This window comes from Cryptomeria japonica, chromosome 11 (genome assembly GCF_030272615.1).
Source record: "Cryptomeria japonica chromosome 11, Sugi_1.0, whole genome shotgun sequence".
NCBI lineage: Eukaryota > Viridiplantae > Streptophyta > Pinopsida > Cupressales > Cupressaceae > Cryptomeria > Cryptomeria japonica.
In genome coordinates, this window is record NC_081415.1 from 381,070,044 (window position 1) to 381,077,646 (window position 7,603).

The window sequence follows — 7,603 nt, forward strand, 5'->3', positions numbered from 1 at the left end:
TCAAAAGCTCCAGTTTCAAAACATCAAAATCAATGTTTAAAGGCACAACAAGGTTTTAAGACACAAGTCCTGATTCTCAAGATGATGGCGTCAAAACACGATTTTCACAAACACGGCGTTCTTAGAACCTCATTTCAGAGGTCGTTTCATAAAAGCCTCATTTTTGGAGTATAAAAATTAGTATTTGGAGGCACAACAAGGTTTCAAGACACAAGTCCAAATTTCAGAGTCGGTAGTGTCAAAACGTAATTTTGATGTACATCATGCTCTTACAACCTCATTTCGAAGTTTGTGCCTTGAAAGCCCTCATTTGGGAACATCAAAATCAATGTTTTCAGGCACAACAAGGTTTCAGGAAGCAAGTCCCTATTCCGAAGCTTGTAGCGTTAAAATTCCATTTTGATGCACATCATTCTTTAAGAAGCTCATTTTGGAGCTTGTGCCTCAAAAGACCCAGTTTTGGAGCATCAAAATCAATGTTTGGAGGCACAACAAGATAGTCCGGTTTCTAGACTCAATAGAGTCAACATATGATTTTGGCGCACATCGTGCTCTTAGAACCTCATTTCGAAGCTTGTGCTTCGAAAGCCCCAGTTTTGGAGCATTAAAATAAATATTTTGAGGCACAATAGAGTTTCAATATGCAAGCCCTGATTCTAGTGTCAGTAGCATCAAAATCCAATTTTGATGCATATTGTGCTCTTAGAACCCTATTTTAGTAATTGTGCCTCAAAAGCCCCAGTTTTGGAGCATCAAAATCGATGTTTGGAGGCACAATAAGGTTTCAAGATGCAAGCCCCAATTCTACAGCCAGTAGCATCAAAATTCAATTTTGATGCACATTGTGCTCTTACAACCCTGTTTTAGAAATTGTTTCTCAAAAGCCCTAGTTTTGGAACTTCAAAACCGATGTTTGGAGGCATAACAAGGTTCAAGATGCAACTCCTGATTCTGGAGCCGCTAGCGTCCAAATTTGATTTTCACACACATCGTGCTCTTAGAACCTTGTTTTGGAGCTTATGCCTCAAAATCTTCAGTTTCAAAGCATCAAAATTGGTGTTTGGAGGCACAACAATCTTTCAAGATACAAGTCCCTATTCCAGAGCCTGTAGTGTCAAAACGTGATTTTGATGAAAGTCATGCTCTTAGAACCTCGTTTTGGAGCATGTGGCTCGAAAGCTCTAGTTCCAAAACATCAAAATAAATCTTTAAAGGTATAATAAGGTTTCAAGACACATGTCTAGATTCTCAAGCTGATAGCGTCAAAACATGATTTTGACAAACATGGTGTTCTTAGAACCTCATTTTGGAGTTTGTGCCTTGAAAGCCTTGATTTTGGAACATCAAAATCAATGTTTTGAGTTACAAGAAGTTTTCAAGAAGCAAGTCCCTATTCCGGAGCCTGTGCATCATTCTCTTAGAAGTTCATTCCAGAGCTTGTGCCTCGAAAGACCTGGTTTCGAAGCATCAAAATCAGTCCTTTGAGGCAGAACAAGGTTTCAAGATGCAAGCCCCTTTTCTAGAGGCAATAGCATCAAAATTCAATTTTGAAGCACATTGTGCTCTTCGAACACTGTTTTAGAAATTCTGCCTCAAAAGCACAAGTTTTGGAGCATCAAAATCGATGTTTGGAGGCACAACAATATTTCAAGACACAAGTCCCAATTCTAGAGTGGGTAATGTCAAAACGCAATTTTGATGTACATCGTGGTCTTAGAACCTCATTTCGGAGCTCGTGCCTTGAAAGCACAGATTTTCGAACATCAAAATCAATGTTTTCAGGCACAATAAGTTTTCAATAAGCAAGTCCCTATTCCGGAGCCTGTAGAATAAAAAATCAATTTTGACGCACATCATTCTCTTAGAAGCTCATTTCAAAGCTTATGCCTCGAAAGAGCTATTTTTGGAGCATCAATATCAAGGTTTCAAGATGCAAGTCCCTATTCTAGAGTTAATAGCATCAAATTTTGATTTTGGCGCACATCTTGCTCTTAGAACCTCATTTCGAAGCTTGTGCCTCAAAATCCCCTTTTTTAGAGCATCAAAATCAGTGTTTTGAGGCACAACAAGGTTTCAAGATGCAAGCCCCAATTCTAGAGCCAGTAGCATCAAAATTCAATTTTGATGCACATTGTGCTCTTCAAACCCTATTTTAGAAATTGTGCCTCAAAAGCCCAAGTTTTGGAGCATCAAAATCGATGTTTGGAGGCACAACAAGGTTTCAAGATACAAGTCCTGACTTTGGAGCCAGTAGCGTCAAAATTGGATTTTGACGCACATCATGCTCTTGGAACCTTGTTGTGGAGCTTATGCCTCATAATCTTTGATTTCGAAGCATCAAAATTGGTGTGTGGAGGCACAACAAGCTTTCAAGATGCAAGTCCCTATTCCAGAGACTGTAGTGTCAAAACATGATTTTGATGCACATTGTGCTCTTAGAACCACGTTTTAGAGTGTATGGATCGAAAGCTCTAGTTTCAAAACATCAAAATCAATGTTTAAAGGGAAAATAAGGTTTCAAGTCACAAGTCCCATTCCTCAAGCTGATAGTATCAAACCACGATTTTGACAAACATGCTACTCTGAAAACCTCAAAAGCCCTGTCCCTATTCCGGAGCCTTTAGTGTCAAAACGTGATTTTGATGCATATTGTGCTCTTAGAACCTTGTTTCAGAGCGTGTCGCTTGAAAGCTCCAGTTTCAAAACATCCAAATCAATTTTTAAAGGCACAACAAGGTTTCAAGACAGAAGTCCCGATTCTCAAGCTGATAGAGTCAAAACACGATTTTGACAAACATGGTGTTCTTAGAACCTCATTTCGGAGGTTGTGCCTCAAAACCCTCATTTTTGGAGCATAAATATTAGTGTTTGGAGGCACAACAAGGTTTCTAGACACAAGTCCCAATTCTAGAGTCAGTAGCGTCAAAATGTAATTTTGATGTACATCGTGCTCTTAGAACCTCATTTTGGAGCTTGTGCCTTGAAAGCCATGATTTTGGAACATCAAAATCAATGTTTTGGGGCACAACAAGGTTTCAAGAAGCAAGTCCCTATTCCAGAGCCTGTAGCATCAAAATTCCATTTTGATGCACATCATTCTCTTAGAAGCTCATTTCGAAGCTCATTTCGAAGCTTATGCCTTGAAAGACTCAGTTTTGGAGCATCAAAATCAATGTTTGGAGGCACAACATGGTTTCAACATGCAAGTCCTGATTCTAGAGTCCACAACATCAAAATCTGATTTTAGCGCACATCTTTCTCTTAAAACCTCATTTCAAAGCTTGTTCCTCAAAAGACCAAGTTTTGGAGCATCAAAATCAATGTTTTGAGGCACAACAAGGTTTCAAGATGCAAGCCTCGATTCTAGAGCCAGTAGCATCAAAATTCAATTTTGATGCACATTGTGCTCTTAGAACCCTGTTTTAGAAATTGTGCCTCAAATGCCCCAGTTTTGGAGCATGAAAATCGATGTTTGGAGGCACAACAAGGTTTCAAGATGCATGTCCTGATTCTAGAGCCGGTAGCACCAAAATTTGATTTTGACGCACACCGTGCTCTTAGAACCTTGTTTTGGAAATTATACCTCAAAATCTTCAGTTTTGAATCATCAAAATTGGTGTTTGGAGGCACAACAAGCTTTCAAGACGCAAGTCCCTATTACGGAACCTGTAATGTCAAAACGTGGTTTTGATGCATATCGTGCTCTTAGAACCTCGTTTCGGAGTGTGTGGCTTGGAAGCTTTAGTTTCAAAACATCAAAATCAATGTTTAAAGGCACAATAAGGATTCAAGACACAAATCCCGATTCTCAAGCTGATAGCGTCGAAACATGATTTTGAAAAACATGGTGTTCTCAGAACCTCATTTCAGAGGTTCCACCTCAAAAGCCTCATTTTTGGAGCATAAAAATTATTGTTTTGAGGCACAACAAGGTTTCAAGAGATAAGTCCCAATTCCAGAGTCGGTAGCGTCAAAATGCAATTTTGATGTACATCGTGCTCTTAGAACTTGATTTCGGAGCTTGTGCCTTGAAAGCCCTAATTTTGGAACATCAAAATCAATGTTTTGAAGCACAACAAGGTTTCAAGAAGAAAGTCCCTATTCCAGAGCCTCTAGCGTCAAAATTCCATTTTGACGCACATCATTCTTTTAGAAGCTCATTTCAGAGCTTGTGCCTCGAAAGACCCAGTTTTGAAACATCAAAATCAATGTGTGGAGGTGTAACAATGTTTGAAGATGTAAGTGTCAATTCTAGAGTCAATAGCATGAAAATCTGATTTTGGTGCACATCGTGCTCTTAGAACCTCATTTCAAAGCTTGTGCATCGAAAGCCCTGATTTCGGAGCATCAAAATCAATGTTTTGAGGCACAACATGGTTTCAAGATGCAAGCCTCGTTTCTAGGGCTAGTAGAATCAAAATTCAATTTTGATGCACATTGTGCTTTTAGAACCTTGTTTTAGAAATTGTGCCTCAAAAGCCCCAGTTTTGCAGCATGAAAATCGATGTTTGGAGGCACAGCAAGGTTTCAAGATGCAAGTCCTGATTCTGGAGCCGGTAGTGCCAAAATTTGATTTTGACGCACACCAAGCTCTTAGAACCTTGTTTTGGAAATTATACCTCAAAACCTTTAGTTTCGAATCATCAAAATTGATGTTTGGAGGCACAACAAGCTTTCAAGACAGTCCCTATTACGGAACCTTTAATGTCAAACCGTGGTTTTGATGCATATTGTGCTCTTAGAACCTCGTTTCGAAGCGTGTGGCTAGGAAGCTCTAGTTTCAAAACATCAAAATCAATGTTTAAAGGCATAGTAAGGTTTAAAGACACAAGTCTCGATTCTCAAGCTGATAGCATCGAAACATGATTTTGAAAAACATGGTGTTCTCAAAACCTCATTTCAGAGATTCTACCTCAAAAGCCTCATTTTTGGAGCATAAAAATTAGTGTTTTGGGGCACAACAAGGTTTCAAGTCATAAGTCCCAATTCCAGAGTCGGTAGCGTCAAAACGCAATTTTGATGTACATCGTGCTCTTAGAACTTGATTGTGGAGCTTCTGCCTTGAAAGCCCTGATTTTGGAACATCAAAATAAATGTTTTGAAGCACAACAAGGTTTCAAGAAGAAAGTCCCTATTCCAGAGCCTGTAGCGTCAAAATTCCATTTTGACACACATCATTCTCTTAGAAGCTCATTTCAGAGCTTGTCCCTCGAAAGACCCAGTTTTGGAACATCAAAATCAATGTGTGGAGGCACAACAACGTTTGAAGATGTAAGTGTCAATTCTAGAGTCAATAGCATGAAAATCTGATTTTGGTGCACATCGTGCTCTTAGAACCTCATTTCAAAGCTTGTGCCTCGAAAGCCCCGATTTCGAAGCATCAAAATCAATGTTTTGAGGCACAACAAGGTTTCAAGATGCAAGCCTCGATTCTAGAGCCAGTAGCATCAAAATTCAATTTTGATGCACATTGTGCCTCAAAAGCCCTAGTTTTGGAGCATAAAAATTGATGTTTGGAGGCACAACAAGGTTTCTAGATGCAAGTCCTGATTCTGGAGCCGGTAGCGCCAAAATTTGATTTTGACGCACACCGTGCTCTTAGAACCTTGTTTTGGAAATTATACCTCAAAATCTTCAGTTTCAAATCATCAAAATTGGTGTTTGGAGGCAGAACAAGCTTTCAAGATGCAAGTCCCTATTACGGAACCTGTAATGTCAAAACGTGGTTTTGATGCGTATCGTGCTCTTAGAACCTTGTTTCGGAGCGTGTGGCTTGGAAGCTCTAGTTTCAAAACATCAAAATAATTGTTTAAAGGCACAATAAGGTTTCAAGACACAAGTCCCGATTCTCAAGCTGATAGCATTGAAACACGATTTTCAAAAACATGGTGTTCTCAGAACCTCATTTCAGAGGTTCTGCCTCAAAAGCCTCATTTTTGGAGCATAAAAATTAGTGTTTTGAGGCACAACAAGGTTTCAAGACATAAGTCCCAATTCCAGAGTCGGTAGCGTCAAAACGCAATTTTGATGTACATCGTGCTCTTAGAACTTGATTTCGAAGCTTGTGCCTTGAAAGCCCTGATTTTGGAACATCAAAATCAATGTTTTGAAGCACAACAAGGTTTCAAGAAGAAAGTCCCTATTCCAGAGCCTGTAGTGTCAAAATTCCATTTTGACGCACATCATTCTCTTAGAAGCTCATTTCAGAGCTTGTCCCTCGAAAGACCCAGTTTTGGAACATCAAAATCAATGTGTGGAGGCACAACAACGTTTGAAGATGTAAGTGTCAATTCTAGAGTCAATAGCGTGAAAATCTGATTTTGGTGTACATCGTGCTCTTAGAACCTCATTTCAAAGCTTGTGCCTCGAAAGCCCCGATTTTGGAGCATCAAAATCAATGTTTTGAGGCACAACAAGGTTTCAAGATGCAAGCCTCGATTCTAGGGTCAGTAGCATCAAAATTCAATTTTGATGCACATTGTGATTTTAGAACCCTGTTTTAGAAATTGTGCCTCAAAAGCCCCAGTTTTGCAGCATGAAAATCGATGTTTGGAGGCACAACAAGGTTTCTAGATGCAAGTCCTGATTCTGGAGCCGGTAGCACCAAAATTTGATTTTGACGCACACCAAGCTCTTAGAACCTTGTTTTGGAAATTATACCTCAAAACCTTTAGTTTCGAATCATCAAAATTGGTGTTTGGAGGCACAACAAGCTTTCAAGACAGTCCCTATTACGGAACCTTTAATGTCAAAACGTGGTTTTGATGCATATTGTGCTCTTAGAACCTCGTTTCGGAGCGTGTGGGTTGGAAGCTCTAGTTTCAAAACATCAAAATCAATGTTTAAAGGCACAGTAAGGTTTAAAGACACAAGTCTCGATTCTCAAGCTGATAGCGTCAAAACATGGTGTTCTCAGAACCTCATTTCAGAGATTCTACCTCAAAAGCCTCATTTTTGGAGAATAAAAATTAGTGTTTTGGGGCACAACAATGTTTCAAGACATATGTCCCAATTCCAGAGTCGGTAGCGTCAAAACGCAATTTTGATGTACATCGTGCTCTTAGAACTTGATTTCGGAGCTTGTGCCTTGAAAGCCCTGATTTTGGAACATCAAAATCAATGTTTTGAAGCACAACAAGGTTTCAAGAAGAAACTCCCTATTCCAGAGCCTGTAGCGTCAAAATTCCATTTTTACGCACATCATTCTCTTAGAAGCTCATTTCAGAGCTTGTGCCTCGAAAGACCCAGTTTTGGAACATCAAAATCAATGTGTGGAGGCACAACAACGTTTGAAGATGTAAGTGTCAATTCTAGAGTCAATAGTGTGAAAATCTGATTTTGGTGCACATCGTGCTCTAAGAACCTCATTTCAAAGCTTGTGCCTCGAAAGCCCTGATTTCGGAGCATCAAAATCAATGTTTTGAGGCACAACAAGGTTTCAAGATGCAAGCACCAATTCTAGAGCGAGTAGCATCAAAATTCAATTTTGATGCATATTGTGCTCTTAAAACCCTATTTTAGAAATTTTGCCTCAAAAGCCCCAATTTTGGAGCATCAAAATTGTTGTTTCGAGGCACAACAAGCTTTCAAGATGCAAGTCCCT